At 38.4% G+C, this 19,654-nt stretch overlaps 1 protein-coding gene across 7 annotated transcripts in view; it reads right to left on the bottom strand.

Moving 5' to 3' along the window:
- Akap13 (A-kinase anchoring protein 13) overlaps nt 1-19,654 on the bottom strand; it is a 277,674-nt gene that overhangs the window by 217,639 nt on the left and 40,381 nt on the right. The gene's annotated exons all lie outside the window — the stretch shown is intronic.

Raw genomic sequence — 19,654 nt, 5'->3', positions numbered from 1 at the left:
TTGGAGGAAGAAAGGGGAAGGGGAGAATGACATACCATAATTGTAACTCCAAAGAAAAATAGAAAAATATTTTAAAGGATGCAAAAAAATAATAGCATACTCTTAAAAGTTTGGCTTGGTAGCCAGGTGTGATGGTGCATGCCTTTAATTCCAGCACTGGCAGAGGCAGGCAGATCTCTGTGTTTTAGGCCAGCCTGGTCTACAAAGAGAGTCCAGAACAGCCAAGGCTACACAGAGAAACCCTGTGGGGGGTGGGGGGGGGAGGAGGAGGAAGAAGAAGAAAAAGGAAGAAGAAGAGGAGGAGGAAGAAGTGGTGGTGGTGGTGGCGGTGACGGTGGTGGTGGTACTAGAACATCAGAAGAGAGGTCCTTCACCAAATACCCAGAACTCAAATACAAACTGATCTGACTTCACCAGAGTCAGAGGAGGCCAAAGTAACTTCACTAAAACCTCACCTGAAGCCTTTTTACTCACAATAGATAAATTAAGGCGCGTGCTAACCAGCAACACCAGCCGTACGGAAATGTCACTCACAATGAAAAACAGTATGTAAACTGCCACCATGAATCCTCACGGATTTCAAAACCCCAAACAGCATCAAATTACAGGTTGTCAATAGTCAAATGTTCGGAAAAAAGGACATTTTCTTGATCAGAAATAATCTAAACACACTTCTCATAATAAATACCCTCATACACCTACCACAGATCAAGCTTGTATGCGTGTGAGCATGTACTCAACCCCATGTACTCAACTGATCATGCGTGTGATCAGTACTCAACCCCAAAGCAGCTAATATACACTGACGGTGGGGGGAGTTCCATTCTTAGCTCCTAGAAGTAAGTCCTTTCCAAACAGTTCCATTCCACAGATAGGCTCTCTACAGTCTTCCTCACCAATTCTCTAGGCAACTCCCCAGAATGCTACTGTTCCCAGGGCTTGGGATACTCTTTTTCTTTGCCTGTCATCATTAACTTTGTACTGAGCGATACTAAAATCACTGAAAACCAAAACCAGAAATGTATCAGCTCTTTTTAATAGGAAAGCAAAGTGTATCTCAAGCCATCATACTCAAATAGTAAACACAGATAAAAGAGAAAAGTCAGGGGCCAGAAAGGTGGCTCAGTGAGTAAGAACACACTTACTCCTCCTCTTCCAGAGGGCCAGGGTTCAGTTCTCAGCACCTACATTCACTGCTTAAAACTGCCTGTAACTCCAGCTTCAGAGGACCCAATGCCCTCTTGTGGCCTCTTTGGGCAATGCACCCAAATGCACAAAAATCCACACACAAAGCTAAAATAAATAAAAGTAATCTTTTAAAAAAGAAATGCAGATGGGCTTGATTACTTTTTCAGTGTATTAAATATCCATTTAACTTTGAATTGCTGTTCTTTTAATAATTTATTTTCAGATCCTGTTCAGACTTGCCTGGAATGAAGAATTGGAAGAATATATGAATTTATGAGTCAATGTGCCCTGACTAATTTCTGAAGTGGTTCTGTCATTACACATATACATACATACATACATACATATGTAACCGAGATACATGTATATTATAATACTTCATCACTCCTAAGCATTGGAAACACCATTGGTGAAAAGCAGTGTGACTCACCAGCCTTGTTATGCTTCATGATTTGCTAAGAAAAATTAAACACCAACTTCTCTAAGTGGCTGCCACCATACTGACTGAGAGCACTGGTGAAACTCAAATAATGTAAGGTGGGCTAATGCCATCAGAATAGTGTAGAATTATAAACTCATCTATACACACTACAAAACCAGTCCCCCACACACTGCTCCAACATGAGAATTAAAGACGGATGACAAAGTGTCTGCCCTCCCACACTTTTCAAAGAGTCAGATCACTGTTATATTGGCAATACAGAACACACACACACACACATACACACACACACACACAAATCCATCTGTCAAAAAGAATCAAGGTAATGACCAGAAGGCCCCAGGAATGCGCTGGTAAACTGGATGACATTTAGGCTTCTTAAATGCTGACACACAGGAAGAGAACTTTCACAGTGCTTTATATTTGATATTTTATTCCCTCTCACAGAGAGTATTATTTTCCCCATTGCAATGATTTAAAGACTAAATTATTTAACACGAAGGGAACAAGCCCAAATCTGTTGGATACCAACATATGGGTTTTCTCCCCAAGTCACCAACTGGGGGTCTTTGTCAACAAGATTTGCTAAAGCCTTCTGCAAAGGAAAGTTATTGAAATGCATATTAATAACATATAATAATCTATCAAGTAATATTAAAAAAGAAAGCATTACAATGTCTTCCTTAGTCAGTAAGCTGAACCAAATCACAAACTAAAATGAGTTGGTTTCAGATAACAGCCAATACAGAGAAGTAAAAACAGTAAAAGCTATCTAACATTTGAACTAAAAAGAGATAGTGTTATGAAGTATGCTTACCAAACCTCCAACTTGGTGTAAAACTAGCTAGTGCTCAAATGAGTCATAATTCTGATGGGTGTCAAACAAGCAGAATGACAGTAACTGAGTGCTTTTGTTCTAATGTGGAAAGAACACAAATTTCATGTTTTACTGTTGAATGAAAGTGTCATATTCACCTTATGTCAAGACAAGACTCACCCAATTTTAATCCAACTGTCTCAATCATATAAATTAATGTTCCCCTATACTTTGCTGTAAACTACCACCAGTCTTTTCTTCATAGGGTACAGTGCAGACAGCATGATTAAACTGCTACAGTTAGGTATACGATGTTTACAAAAATAACCAATAATAAACATTTTGAAATTTTTGAAATTTTTGCCTACAAATGGGTATGTAGAAATTCAGATGAGTTTGGGCATGTTCAGTGTGGTAGAAATTTAATCATTATAGAAAATATCACAGAAACTGAAACATGAAATTCTATGGCTGTATGACTTATCTGAGGGAAAAGGGGAACAGGAAACAATGTGGCTGCATAAATGAGTGAGAAACCTTAAAGGCTACCAAAAAAAATAAATAAATAAAGATTACAACGAAATAGCTAGTGTCCACAAACTGTGTAAAGACCAGGTTGCAAATATTTCAAGTTTTGTGGGTGATGTCTTTAATACAATGTGTAACTTAACAGATACAGCTGCATTTAAAGAAGCTTTACTTATGGAAAAAAACAGCAGAACCATCCAGCAAGTCAGAGTGTAACAACCCTTAGAGACACCTGTTTGCAGGCACAAGCAGCAGTGTATACCACCTAAGAGGCTGCTCAAAGATGCTGTCAGCTAAAATCTGTGGTGATACAGGAAAGGCAAAGGGAGGTGACACATAATATTCTCAACAAAATTGTCCCAAATTCTCCTGAAGCAAACTGCTTATCTGAATCTTAGTCTCTTTAATTATAGGAAGAGCATGTAATTCTTGCATGTACTACAAGATTGGTGGAAAAACTAAAATGTAAAAACCAGGTACAGATCCTAAGGGACATTACCATATATGACCAGAAGCCACTGTTTCATCTTCTTGCAGTTTCTTGGTCTCTCAGAAAAACCATAAAATACTAAAAGAAAACTTTCAAGTATCCAAAGATAACTTTCTGACAACATTGTAAAATGGACTGGTATGTAAGTCAAATTCTAAAATAACACAGAAACCATAGAGGGAAAAAAATCTGTACACTGGTTCTAGTTCTCCCTGTAACAAAATACCTGCCAAGAAGAAACTGTAATGTGGAAAGGTCTATTTGGGGTCAATTTGTGGGGATATGGTCAATCATGGCAGGGAAGGCAGAGCAGCAGATGCATCCAATAGCTGATCACAATACATGTGCAGCCAGGAAGCAGAAAAGAGGTGAACGCTGGTGCTCAGGTGGCTTCCTGCTTCCCCAAGTAGTACCCTTTTTAAAAGTCAGTCAAGGGCCTGAACCCGGGAGATGCACTGCCATACTTATAATGAGGTTTTCCTCCCTCAGTTAAACATCTCTGGAAACATCCTCAAAGACACACTTAGAGGCACATCTCCCTAGATATTTCAAGTTGACAACGTAGAGCAGACATCATAGTAAATCATAAGAAGAGTATGAATCCCTGGGGATTATAGGGAATTTTCCTCCCTAAGCTTTCTTACCTATAATTATTAAAAAAAAATCTAGATATTAATTTTGTAGTTTTTTCAGCACATAACTGGACTGCAAATGTGTAAAAAGACAGTTTATAAGTGTTTACAACTGAAAGAAAAACAAGACAAAAACAATGACAATCTTTACTAATAGTCTTTACAAATAATAAGAAATGAGAATGTGTATACATATACATATATATGTGTGTATATATGTATGTATGTATGTATGTATGTATATATATATATGTTAACATCAATAGACTACTCTAAGCCTATAAAAAAGCATTCCTGAAAGTGGGGAGAGGCATTTCACAGGCCTGACATCATTACCAGGTAATTTCACTGTAAACTTTCTAGTACCTATAAACTTGGTGATCTCAGCTCTCTTACTAGAGACCAGCTGTCTAGGTCTAACAAAACCTGCTAACTTCCGGGTAGTGGTGGCTCAGTCTTTAATTCCAGCACTTGGGAGGCAGAGGCAGATGGATCTCTGAGTTCGAAGCCAGCCTGGTCTACAGAGTGAGTTTCAGGACAGCCAAGGCTACACAGAGAAACCAAAACAAAATATATATTATATAGAGAGAGAGAATACACACACACACACATATATATAAAACTCAAAACCTGTAGCTTCAGTTGACATAGTATTAAAAACAAAATACCCTCCCTATAAGTCCCAAGTCATAGCAGGGAAGGAGAGCAATTAAGAATGCATACAAGTATATACAGAGAATTTCTACTGCCAGAGTTTCTCCATTACAGAATATGCTTCAAATAAATTTTACTGGCCAAAGACTCTACTAAACACTAAGCTATAATCATTTCTTAGAAACCAAAAGCATTTGTGGTGGAAGCAAGCATGGAAAGGAAAGCATAAACATGCTCAGGATTCTGGTAAAGGGATGTTCAGCTCTTGCTCAAAGAAAACACCATAATCCAGTGAATCTTTCTCACATTTCCTACGAACACGGGCTATTAACGTGTCCTGGCTGGGAAGTTAGGAAGGCTAGAACAGGATATTCTAAGTCAAAAAGCAGAAGAGAGTATATAGAGTAAATGGGGTTTTCCTGTTAAAGACACCAACTGACTGACTGTGTGTTTCTCTCTGTCTGCCCTTATCTGTCTCTGCTTCTCTGCCCCCCCGGAAACACACAGGGTGGTGGTGGAGTGTAGCAGGACCCATGAATGGTGTGCTTGCTTCTGTTTACAAGTACATTAACTACTAAGTGGGCAGCTGCAAGCAGGGATTCTTGAACCTTATTTCAAGATCAGCACTTTAAAGCTTTGTTAAATAACATATTCTTTCATTCCATCAAGAGTCAAAATCAAGAGGCACATCTGGTATCTGGTACTGTCTCTGCTCTGGAATCATGGCCACACACTTTGGGAAATGATGAAACTCAACAGCATGGATATGATTCTCTGCTAACTTGGTGTTTAGCCTTGCTCTGTCCAAATATCACTATTACATGACACAGTACTTATTTATTAATCTTCAAGGAAGGGGGAAAGAAAGCACTGATCAAAATGAGCAAGTAGCTCCCATAAGCCATAAAAGGTAGATATATGAAAACAATGAAGACTCTAAAGAAGAATAATATTCAACAATGAAGCAAATAAATCCACATAAATTAAAACACAAACATACCAGAAATACTTTCACTTATTTATTTTTTGCCAATGCTGACAGAATAATTACAGATTTAGAGCAAATATACTTATGCATAAATCATAATAAAAACAATCGGTTTTACCCCATAAATAATAAAAATTAAAACTGTAAATAAAAAAAATAAACCATTTGAAAAATCAGAACTTTGGGCTAAATATGTAGCTCAGTCATAGAGTACCTCCCTAGCACTTATGAGGCCTTGGGTTCAAGTTCCATTATTGTAAGAAAATTTTAAAATTCAGAACTTTTTTTAACTTATCTTAGATTATTTTAAAAACTCCTAAGAGCGTATTAACCACACTCTTATTACATTCATACAACTGAACAGCATACAAAAAGAGTAAAGAAAATCTTTTCACTTTTCTGAGCTCCTACAGTATTTCATGACCAGAACTAATTTCCGATTTATTAAGGAGGTACTATATAAAAAAACAGGTAATTAAATTACAGTACAATGAGAATAGTAACAATGTTACAAAGGTTAGGATGGAACAAAAAAACTCTATAGAAAGGATCTCCCAAGCAGCCATAACTAGAGAAAGCAAATCAGGAGGCAAATTTCACCACACAGACAGGGAAAAAACAGAGCACAAAGAACAGCAGTTAGAATCCATGAGAGCACGGTGGGCTGCTGACCACAGCACAGATGAAGTATGAGCAAAGGATGATAGAAAAAGAATCAGAAAGAAAAGCTCACATCAATCTGAACGCCTCTTAATTCCCTGTCCTTTGAAAGGAAGGAAGGGCAAGAGCAGAAAACACATAAATTGGTATGTCACGGCCTTACACTAAAGAAATCATAGCCATGCAAACATGATGGCATCTAGTTTCGTACTTTTTTAAAGCCCAACTCACAGTTTTGCTATTCACAACTACATGTCCAAAGATTCCAAACAGTAGAGTGGGAGATGTTTGTAATCACTTGGCCCAAACTCTCATCATGGCCTCTCTAAAGCCAGCACAATGTAGACTCCTGGTTGATCCTCACCAGCATTGTGCTCTTTGACCGCGATCCCTAGCCAGATCCCACTAGTCACAAGCCTTTGTAACTTAAAGGGTCTCAGCATCAGAGCAGATCAAGCTCCTTCCCACGGAGGAACCACTGCCAACTTGCCTGTCTCTGCTTGTAGACTGAAAGCCTGAGCCTTATCACCCTGAGAAAATCTCTCCAGGCTCCACCCACTCCCTGACTCAACCTTCCTGAAACTCCATTTTCACTCTGTAGCACTTTCACACACTGGAATAAGCAGTCTTTTAATGGAGCTCTTTTGAGGTATCAATCCCTTTTAAGTTGTTCTAGGGCACAGCACTAAGGGTGATCTGCTGAGACAAAAGAAACGGAAACTGAAGCACAACGCTGTAAGCTCCATTTAGAGGATTCATGTGATCTACCTTTTTCTAGAGCATTTATCCCCACTACGTGGCTTATACACAGTTGGTGTAAAATACATATACTTAACTTAATAGCTGTCATGGCAAAGTGTATATATGGATGCAGTGTTTAGGCTTGAGAATTTCATGTTGTGGGGTAAACTCTACCGTATTTTAGATTCCCGTTTGTCAAACAGAAACAAATAACAAAGGTGTGTAAAATGTTTAATGCGCGAGTACACAATAAGAAAATAATAAAGTAAGTTCTTATTCCTAATACCTGGTATGAATGACATGACAACCATTTCATGGCTAATTTTACATCATAATCAACTCCTGCATTCTGATACCTAATGCTAATCCATAACTGTAAATGCAGGGTAATGCTGAGGAAGTTGCTGAGTAAACAGATAAGTACTCTATTAAATGTGCTACTTACCATTAGGGAGGTCTCAGACATCATTCACACTATCCTTGCTATCTGATGCCTCTGAGTAGTGTTCAAGATCGTCTCATGATCTATGCAACATTAAGTACTCCTGTTTTCCTACACCTGTCTAGGCTGGGGCTAATACCCTCGACCCTTGCTATGGCTACAGGATTCTTGCCTGTAATCCAACCCCATAATCAGCAGAATACATAGCATACTGAAAAGCATTTTCTCTTGTTTCTGCATCTGACTTCTGCCCTTACCTTGAGAATTTAACCCACTGCATTAGAAAGATATTCATTCTTTTCACACTACCAGACATGTACCATACCATCCTGCACAGTGCTGAGCCCCTAAATAAATGCTTTTAAGATAACACAAATAAACAAAAACAAGAAAACTTGACAAAGGGTCCATGAGACTGAGCCTTCAATGTTATGACTCCACAATAATATTTGGAGAACAATGACACTAAAAAATAAGAGATGGCAATTTAAAAAAATAATCTCAAAATCAGAAGGACCTGTATTTAATCAGACTTAACTTTGGGGCTGGAGAGATGGCTCAATGTTTAAGAGCATTATCTTCTCTTCCAGGGGTCCTGAGTTCAATTCCCAGCAACTACTGAGATCTGATGCCCTCTTCTACCATGCATTGGACATGCAGACAAAGCTCTCATATATGTAAAATAATGACTTAACTTCAACTTAAAATATCTGTGAGCGTCATAATGAAGTGAAAATGCTACAGAAACAAAAAAATCCAATGCTTTCAGCAATTTCTCAATTTGGTTTTTGTTTGTTTGGTTGGTTGGTTGGTTTTGAGACAGGGTTACTCTCTGTAGCCCTGGCTATCCCTTTGGAGACCAGCCTAGCCGTGAATTCACTTGCCTCTGACTCCCGAGTATTGGGATGCACTGCAGCCACAACTACCACCACCAACAACAACAACCATCCCCACGTTACATGAAAAGTAGTGCTTCTAACGGGACTTTTTAAACCACAAAACACTTGCTCTGAACAAACCATGGAGAAGTGTTTTGCTTTATAACATACACAGAACAATGAGTGTTTTGTTCTGTTATTTTTTTAAGGGTGTGCCTATGTGCACATGTATCTGTCTGCATGCAAGAGTTTTTACGTCACATGCATTTGGGAGTCAGAGGAGTCCAGAAGAGGGCATGACGTCCCATGGAACTGCAGTTACAGATGCAGTTGCGAGCCACCACTTGGGTGCTCTATAAAAGCAAGTACGCACTCCTTACCTCGGAGTACCGTGTGAACACAGACCTTTGTGGAATATCGTTATCCCTGTTGGTAGATTTCACTAAGAGAATCAATAAGTAAGCTATGATTGTTCTTAAATAACAGAACTGTTTCTCAACCTCTCATAATACATGGAGTAAGATATCCCTCACTCGTCTCTTTAACGTGTTAGGCAGTTCTAGCAAAAACTGACTGCAATCTTCGGTGACATGGTGAAAAAAGTATTGTCTTTTTTGGTTTGGTTTAGGCTGGTTTTTGTTTGGCTGGTTTGTTTTTGAGACAAGGTCTCACTATGTAGCCCTGGCTGATCTAACACTTACAGAAGTCCACCTGCTCCTATCTTCCTAGTGCTTGGATTACAGGTATGTGCCTCCACACCTAGCTGTGCCTATATACTTTTAAACTGGTAGGTTTTTTTAAGCTGTCATTAATTATGTCCAGATATTGATAAAGATAACTCATAGTTTCATAAAACATGGGTTTCGAACACTGAGAAGATAAGGAACTGTAAAATAATCTCTCTGAATTCCAAGTAATTTGCAAGGTCTAGAAGGCAAAGCTCAGCAAGGTGCTATTGGCCACCTATCCTCGGAGTCTGAGGCAACAGATTGTTGAGTTCCAGCCACGGTGCCTCAAACAATTTAGTGAAAACTAATTAAGAAAAGAAAGGACAGTTTACAAATTCTCATATATTCAACTCACTCAATACTCTGTAAGAATAACTTAAGAGGGCTGGTGAGATGGTCCAGTAGCTAAGAGCACTTACTGCTCCTCCAGAGAACCTATAGTCAATTTTCAGCAACAGGCACCTCACACCTATAACTCCAGCTCTGGGAAATACATAACCTCTTCTGGCCTTTGTAGGGCACCTGTACACCTGTGGTGTACACTCAAGACATGCACACACCTAAAAAATTAAAATAAAGAATAACTTAGCAGATGGCTTCCCATCCAATTACTTGGCTAAAACCTCATTACTAAACTTGTTCTGGATTTAGAAATAACAGACTCAAGAGAACTTTATGGACTAGTCCCTGATTTTCAAATTTTCTAACTCCTCTTATTAAGAAACTATATGTTAACATTATATAACATATACAAGAAAATTCCCTCTCTTAAACAACATGTAAAGGTCATCATAGAAAATCTATACAAACCTGCCTTCAATCTTAGTGCTCAGGAAGCAGAGACAAGCAGACCTCTGTGAGCTGGAGGCCAGCCTAGTCTATATAGCAAGTTCCAGGCCAACAAGGGAGACACAGTGAGACCCTGTTTCAAACAAAATACAGATTTGGGGGCTGGAGAGATGGCATGGTGGTTGAGGACACATACTGCTCTTACAAGAGGACCTGAGCTCCATTCACAGCACATATGTGAGGAAGCTCATAACTGCCTATAACTCTAGCTCCAGACTCAATGCTTTTGGCTTCCTTAGATACCTACACACACACACACATACACAGTTTTGTTTTGTTTTGAAGACCTGGTACTTTTTAAAACATTTAGCATTTCTAGCTGTGTGGAAATAAATGGCATGAAATTAAGAAATGTAAAATAAATTGTACTTAGTCATATCACTGTGCATATAGAACTTCAAATATTTAATATATGAAGAATATCTAATATATGCTGTCTTTTCTCAATTCCCCAAATGCTAATGTAGCCCAACTACAAGTAACATAGGACAAAACTGCCTCCACCTAGGCCAGCAGGAACGAAACCAAAGGCGAATCTTCATTTTCCTCACCCCTCCTCCTTCCTTAGCTTGCACACTAAATTTCTCTGGAAGGCCCTAGATATTTTCAAACTCATTTCTGTACAGGACTAGGAACCCTATAATATTCAGAGAAGTGAGTAAGGGGATGATTAACTAGATCCAAAACACCAACTCATCTCACCTTTTTTTTTGTTACAAGTTTTTTTTTTTTCCTGGCACCTGATATCTAGTTCTAAAATTCAATTATAGCCTTTGTTTTGTGCGCTTTTAAGACAGGATCTCATTATGCAGCCTTGTTAGCCTGGAACTCAAGAGACCTCTGGCCACCTCTGCCAGGATTAAAGGCTACACGTTTTAAAAGTATGGTGTGTCCACTGGGAATAGCAGGTGCTTGTGAGCTGCCATATGGCTGCTGTTCCAAAGGCTCTGGGTTCAACAGCCAGCACCCACAGGATGGCTGACAGCTGCCTTTAACTCTAGTTTCATGAGCTCTGATGCCCTCATCTAGCCTCTGTGACCACTGCATGCACATGGTGCACTGACATACATCATGCAGGCAAAACACTCATATACATAAAATAAAAAAAAAATCTAAAAAAACAATTAGAAAAAAATGTAACATCACACTGCTAGTACATACAGAGGCCACTAGAATTTGAACCCAAACCTGACTCTAAAGTCATGTTTATATTTTTCCACATACAGAAACACAAGTACCTTTAGGGGTATGACCAAAAATGACTCAAGGTGGTTGTCTGTATGCTGTACACTAACAAAGGAAAAACAAAAAGAGAAATTCTTAGGAGAATTTCATAGCCAGGTGGTGGTGGCATATGTCTTTAATCCCAGCACTGGGGAGGCAGAGGCAGGTGGATCTCTGTGAGTTCTAGGCCAGCCTGGTCTGCAGAGTGAGTTGCAGGACACCCAAGGCTAAACAGAGAAACCCTGCCTCAAAACAAAACAAAACAAAACAAAACAAAAAAACAAAACAAAAAAAAAAAAACAAAGAACAAAAAAAATTTCATTAACTAGAAGTTGCTGGACAAAGTATGTAAAATTTTACTAATTAAATCACTGAGAAGATGATATTGGTGGCATATGTAAAATGACTTACATATGACACCTGTTTTTACAAAACAGCAGACAAGCAATCAACAGGCCAACCCTGGAGCAAACAGAAATGCTGACAACTTGACAAAGGGCTGGAAAGGACTGTTAGACTCCCTTCCACATTACACACGGATTTGCAGCCACCAGCTGAAGACTTACTACTCCACAAAATTAGTTGTTTAAAAATGTTTTACTCTAAATTCTACAAAACTCTGGGGAAAAACAAGGTCAATCTTCAAAACCAACCCTCAAGCTGTAAAAGTAAACAGGGAATCTATCATGCAAAATTCTAGAGAAATGAAATGTGTGAGCTTTCCGCTAGTTCAGTCATAAATTAAACCATCTTTAAGTACTAAAGAGTATACCATCCTACCATTGCATGTCACACAATGAAGAGCACACTCGCTTTTCAAAACAGCAATCAAGTCCTGAAATCTGCTAGCAGACAAATGGCACAGTACAATGAACAAAGCAAAGCCATATACACCATGATTTGCCATTACTGAACTTGATCTTTTAAGCCAGGCCAGAGCAAGAAACAAAAACAGGAGGCAGCCACCCATGCAAGGAATGCCTCCCAGTCAGTCTAAAAGAAGGAAAAAGAAATACTGTAAACCTGGAGAAACTTAAAAACTCAGCTTTGGACTTGCCAAGACACTACTTCTCAGCTGTTAAGTTGCTAACAGCACTAACACAATCAAAACTTCCACTCTGACTGAGAATGAACTGGACCTAACTAGCCCTGATGTACTAATCCTCTCTAAGGCACCTAGAACTAAATAAGAAAATAAAAAAGGTTTTAATCTTGCCAGACAAATCAACCTGTTCCTTTCCAACATTTGAAACTGTTACAATTCCTAAGAAATACTCTACAGTAAGGTAACCAGAGGTGACAACAAATAAGCTCAAAGGCTTGGAGTATCTTCTCTAATATGTATTCCTAAGAGTGACTGAGTGGTTTACAAACACTGAAGCAAAATAACAATTTGAATAATAAAATCAATAGAATGGATAAGTAATGACTGAGACTTAAAAAAGAGATATTAAAAAGTCAAGAAATATGTACAAAGATTGAGATTATTATAGATTCTGAACAAAATATAAAAGCAACCACCTGAAAGTACTGAAAGGGAAGGAAAGCTGACGGCTAAGAATATTGCCAAGAGTCTTTTTTTTTTTTGATAATCATTTGGCAAGTACAGGTACTGCCTAAATCACATGGTAGAGTAGCCAGAGTTCACACAGAAAGCCTCAGTCTTTGAAATTTACATGTGAATCTAAGCCCCCACTAGACTAAATTATAGTTGTACTGAAGATCACGACTTCCAGCACAAAGCAAAGGAACAGAGATTATACTAAAATAGATGTCCAAAGAGAACAAACACTAATATCAAGAAGATAAAAGAACACTGTGGAGACTGAAAGAAACACCTTCAAGATTCAGCATACATTAAAGAGTACTAGGGGGCTGGAGAGGCAGCTCAGAGGCTAAGAGCACTGGCTGTTCTTCCTAAAGGTCCTGAGTTCAATTCCCAGCAACCACATGGTGGCTCACAACCATCTACAGTGAGGTATGGTCCCTCTTCTGGTGTGCAGGTGGAACACTGTATAAATAATAAATAAATAAATCTTAAAAAAAAAACACAATTAAGAAAAAAAAGAGTACTAGGAATGTGGAATTCATTTAAATATTTTTACTAAATCCCTCATGATAACTAAGTTAGATAAAATCCAAAATATATATTCATTTATACTTGCATAAGAGTTCTAATTTTACCACAGCCATATCTGTATACCTTATATCCCATAAAGAAATTATATCTAGGCTGTAACAGAAACTATTCCAACTTAATAAGACACCTCATTAAAAACAAATTATTCAAGTAAATCACTTCAGTAAAGAAGACATGTTAACTTGGCATGTCAGTAGAGGTCAGGCCCACAAGGGGAGTAGGAGGGAGAAGATGCTTTAATGGGGTTAGTGGGGAGAAACACAAGTGATATGAAAGATGTGGGTTGGGAGAATACTGGGCTTAAAGATCTAATCAGAGATAGGAAAGGAAGAGATGGAGGATGGGTTAACCAAAACTAAGCATGCATGTAAAAGCATTATGGAAACCTGTTACTTTGTTAACTACTTTCAATACACACACACACACACCCCAGTGTAGTAGTATATGCCTTGAATCCTAGCACTTGACAGACAGAGGAGGCAGGAGGCTCTCTGTGAGTTCAAGGCCAGCCTGGTCCACATAGTCACTTTCAGGCCAGCAAAGGCTACATGGTGGGACTCTGTCTAAAGAAGAACAACAGCAACAAAATTAACACAAATATGTTTTACAAATGAGTCTGAACAGAAAAAATGAATGGGTAGACAATGTTGCTCTCAGAAATAATAGGTTATTAAACAAAAATCTCAGAACTAGGCATGGGATCTCTCCCTATGAGAGAAGCCTCTGGGGCCCCCAAATCAACCACGGCTATTGCCACTAATCTTCACTGATCACCAAAACTAGGTAGTAGTAAAACCCAACTGGCAACTTTGGTTGCAGAACAGAGAGAAGTCAGGCTGGAACTGACCTGAAAATTTGATCCCTACAGGCTAGCTGTCATAGTGCCAGAAGGTGCTGTGCGGGCCACTGTGGGAGAAGAGACCGAATAACTGATTCCTGCAAGCCAAACAGCAACATTCAGGGCACGATGCGCCCACTGGTACAATGGCTGACATGAAGGATTTGGGGGTAATCAACCACTTTGTGACTGGCTCTGAGGCCTGCTCCACAGGCTCAGGAAGTCTTTGGCCCTAGGTGGCAACCTACTTCTATTGTTCTTGCTAAAACACACTGTTGTTCAACTGCTTTCTAAATATTTACATTTCCGTTCATGGATCAGTGCTCTCTCAACCTCGGTCAGAGACAGTTCTTTCTGTAGTAGGCAGAAGTTAATGAGGAAACTCATAACTGACCTAAACGCTGAAAATACCTGAGTGTGACTGTTTGGCCCTAAATGGAGCACTGAGAGCAGGCTCACTGCTCTTGCTGAGCTTTCTGGTTAGGGGAACCCCATTATGAAGTTGTTGAAGATAATCTGGCACTATGTCACCTGTGGTTAAAGTCTACCTACAGCCTGCCTAGCTGGACAATTTCTGTGTGTGCACACCCATGCCCTTACACATTCATGTGAAAGCAGTGCACCAAGCCCTAGAGTACAGGTAGAGGTCCAAGGACATTCTTAGGCCATAGACACCAAAGGGCGTTCTTTCTACCATGTTTTAAAAGACAGTCATTGTGCATGTCAGGTTAGATGACCCATGAACTTTCAGATATTCCAGTGACTCTGCCTCCATCTCACAGTAGGAACACTACGTATAGATGTGTGCTACCGAGTCTGCCTTTCACATGGGATTTTGAGACTCAAACTCTGGTCTTTGTGTTTCTATGGCAAGTGCTTTACCCACTAACACAATTCCCTAGCCACAGCTATACAATCTCAAGCAACTCAAATATAACTCTGAGGCTAAAAAGATAAGTAAGAACCAACTACCTTTACCTCCTTTAAATGTAATCTTTAAAACCAAAAAAATTACACACACACACAAAGAAAAAATTTAAACCAGAATTATCCAAATGACCAAAAGGAAAATCAAAGGAATCTCTATTTCCATAAAAATTCTTATTTTATATATATATATATATATATATATATATATATATATATATATATTCTTTTAAACTTTGAAAACTCTTAAGAAGTAGATGTAGGGCTGGGGCGATGGCTCAGCACTTAGGATCACAGGCTGCTCTTCAGAGGGCCTGGATTTGATTCTGAACACCCACATGATGGCTCAAACCATCTGTAACTCCAGTTCCAGGGGCTTCAAACACCTATTATTCTGAACTCTGAAAGTCAGGCATGCAAGTGGTACATACATACATGTAGGCAAAATAGCCATATACAAAAACTGTAGAGAAATTTTAATCAAGCAACATGGCTACTCTAGCAAGGGATCAAATCCAAAACCCTACATCTGTATCATCTGGCTAGAATACAGACACACCTTTTATACACCTTTAATCTCTCTGGCTAGAATACACACGCTAATCCCTCTGGCTGGAATTTAGTACACACCTTCAAATCCAAACAATGATTGAGGGATAGACAAAGTGACAAATCAGAGAAAGATTTGACAGAATGAGTCAGAGATAGGATGCGCCCAACTTTCACAAGGACAGGAAAGAGAGGCTACCTAAGATGCTTCAGAGAGACCAAGAGAGTTCACAGAGACAATAATTAAAGTTGGGGAGTACCGTACAGTCCAGTTCAGTTTGGTGTAGTTCAGTTGAATGCAACTGAGTTTGGGCAGTTCAGTTTGTAGAGTTCAGAGGCAGTTTTTCCAAGTAGAGCAATTCAGTAAGAAGCAAAGAGAAGCCAGTTTGAATCAGTCAGTTTTGGAGAGGAGTTTTAAGCCAGAACATCTGAGTTGAACCAGGCAGCCAGTGTTCAGAAAGAATTTATTCTGCAGTAAGTCTTAGAGGCTGAAAACATTTTAGGACTAGGTTAGCAGATGGACGATGGAAGATGAAACCTTTAAGGTCCAGGCTTGCAGAAAATTAGATTGTACAGAGGCTAAAAGCTTCCAGGCCTAGGCCTAGGAATAGTTAGATAGAAATGTTCTGGGCTCAGCCCAAGCCATATATTGATAAAGCTTGGGTACAGTTCTCATCTCATCCCCTCATCTGAGGAAATAAAAAACATTTACACAAAATAAAATTTGAAAAAAGATGGCTACAACTCTTACTCTATAAGAAAATGTACACCAGTTTCAAAGACTTAGGTTATTGACATTTTGCTCAAAAGGCGTAAACTGCAAAGTCAATCTGACTCCAATGTGTTCTTTTTAGAATATTGAAATATTTTCCCCAAATCTAACTTGGTTTCTAATGCTTAGTTACTAGTGAGCAAGCACGCATGGATGTTCATAGCTACAAAGGAGACATTTTAATAGCAATGAAGAGGAAAATTAGTTTCAAACAAGCAAAACAGGTGGCATTCTCTCCATGAGCTCAGACTTAAACCCCGATGCTTCCTGAAGATGATGTGGGGAAAAAAGAATGAGTTTTGCAAGAGGTCTGTGTGAACAGGGAAAGAAGTGAGAACAGGGGCTGGGGCAGTACTGTGTTAGCAGTCACTGTGGCCTCAAGAGCTGGGATGAATTATACAGGCATACATTTCTAAAAAGATTTAGAACCAGAGGTTTCCACATTTCAACCAAGATCCATTAGCAATGACTGACACTACCAGATGACTCAGCAATCACTGGGGTAATAAGCACAGACTGACAAAAGCCTCCCCAGGACCTGCCTTCTGCCAAACTGACACTATCACTACTGCTCACTACCTTTGATTTTGTTGTTCTAGTTCACGTGTATCCTTCTCTCTTTGCCCTAGTAGCAGGGAAAAGAAAAAAAGGTAAAAGGTAGAGTAAAAAAAGAGTAACACATAAAGAGATCCAGTGTTCATTACATACCTGCAAAAGGGTTAGGGAAAAAAGAAAAACAGAAGGGAGGAGGAGGAGGGTTATCTTACTGTGGAATTTTATGCAATTTCTCTTTTTTTTTTTTTAAAGAAACACTTATCTTTTTGTGGGTGGGAGTCACTACTGCATGAGGAAGGTTGAGGAGCACTGGCCTACATCAAAACATGGAATAATTAATTTCATAATAATGTTCTCCTGGAGCCTTGGGAGAGAATAAGAACAAATAATAACTTTAAAAAGCAGATGGCAAGAGCAAAAAAAGTAGGGACTGAAATTAATGAAACAGGAGTAAAAAAAATTGAAAAGAATCAAGTAAATGAAGAGTTGGTTCTTTGAAAAAATTAACAACCTTTTACTTAACCAGAAGAAAGAGAAAAGACCCAAATTAATAAAATCGGAGGTGAAAAGTTAGTATTTCAAAGACAATGAGAAAATTCAGAGAAGCAGAAAGACATACTTTAAAAGTCTGTACTCCACAGGACACAGTGGCACATGGATCTAACCCCAGCACTCAGGAGGCAGAAGGCAGTGGATCTCTGTGAACCAGAGGTCATCCTGGTCTACATGGAGAGTTCCAGGTCAACCAGAGCATACATAGTGAGACCCTGTCTAAAACAAAACAAAAGAATCTGTTCCTTTAAACTGAAAAAGTTAAGCCAGAAGTAGATGAATTTCTAGAAATATATATATATATAAAGATAAATACATATCAAAAGATAAATATTTTGATAGTCTAGAAATAAACTTATCAAATTAAAATGAAGACAATAACTTAAATATACAGATAATAACCAATAAAAAAGTAATTTAAACTTTCCCAACTTAAAAAAAGCCAAAACAAACAAGCAAACAAAAAAAACAGAACCAGATAAATACAATGCAGAATTCTACCAGACCTTCAAAAAAAAAAAAACAATACCAACACTCCTCAAATTATTCTACAATAGAGGAAAGGAAGAAACACTTGCAAATTGTTTTTATGACACCAGTCTTACTCAATACCAAAACCAAAAATGTAAGGAAGGAAAAAAAATAGGAAATTATTGGCTAATCTCTCTAATAAACATAGATATAAAAATTCTCAATAAAATACTTACAAACCAAATTCAAGAACACATCAAAAGATCATCCTCCTTGATCAAGTCAGCTTATCCCACAGTATGAATGGGTCCACACATGTAAAGCAGTACCTGTAATCCACCACACCAACAGACTCAAGGACAGAGAGCACTGAACTGTTTCATTAGAGAACAAAAGACCTTTGACAAACCCCAATATCTCTTCATGACAAAAGTCCTGGAGAATCTAGGAACATATCTCAAAAAAATAAAGCCAATACATAGTAAGACCACATCATACTAAACAGAAAAACTTAAAAAGAGATTCCCACTCTTTCCATTCCAACTAACTATAGTGCTTCAAGTCTTAGAGCAGTATGACACGTGAAGGAGAAAAAGAGATTACATATAGGAAAAGAGGTCTACGTTTCCCTATCTGCAGATGAAATGGTTTTATACATAAAAGATCCTAAAGATTCCACTAGAAAATTCATACAGCTAATAAATGCATTCAGTTTCAGAACACAAAACTAACAAACAAAAATCAGTACCCTTCCTATAAACAAACAATAAACATACCAAAAAAGAAATCAGGGAAACAATCACATTTAGAATAGCCTCTAAAAAATATTAAAAAAATAAAATAAAATAAAAACAAAGTGCATCTTGGAATCAATGTAATCAAAGGAAGGTAAAAGAATTCTGTTATAGCCAGGCATGGTGGCACACATCTGTAGTCCCAGCACTTGGGGTAGCAGAGGCAGGTGGATCTATGTGAGTTCAAAGCCAGCCTGGTCTTCAGAAAGTCCAGGACAGTTAAGGCTACACAGAGAAACCCTGTCTCAAAATACGAAATACAAAAATAAAAACAAAAAAAATTGTTATAAATAGTTTAAGACACTGAAGAAAGAAATGAAAGTGCCAAATGACGGAAAGGCCTCCCATACTCATGCACTGGTAGGATTAATACTGTGAAAATGGCCATCCAACCAAACAAACTTACACACTTAATGTCATTCCAATCAAAATCCCAACACAATTCTTCACAGAAATTAAAAAAAAAAAATCTTAAATTTCACACAAAAATAATACTATCCAAATCAGTCCTAAACAACAAAAGAACTGTTGGAGGTATCACCATCCCTGATTTTAAATTATACTGCAGAGCTATAGAAATAGAAACAGCATGTTAATTTCCTAAAAATAGACACACTGATCAATGGAACAGAAATGAGAACCTAGATGTAAGTTCACACATCTTCTCATTTTTGACAAGAAGCCAAATATACACACTGGGGGAAAGAGCCTCTTCAACAAATGGTGCTGGTCAAACTGGATAACTATGTAGAAGAATGAAACTGGATCCTAATATCTAACCTGCACAAAATTCAA

This window comes from Meriones unguiculatus, chromosome 14 (genome assembly GCF_030254825.1).
Source record: "Meriones unguiculatus strain TT.TT164.6M chromosome 14, Bangor_MerUng_6.1, whole genome shotgun sequence".
Classification (NCBI taxonomy): Eukaryota; Metazoa; Chordata; class Mammalia; order Rodentia; family Muridae; genus Meriones; species Meriones unguiculatus.
The sequence above is the reverse complement of the archived record's forward strand: the minus strand, read 5'-3'. Positions and strand labels throughout refer to the sequence as shown.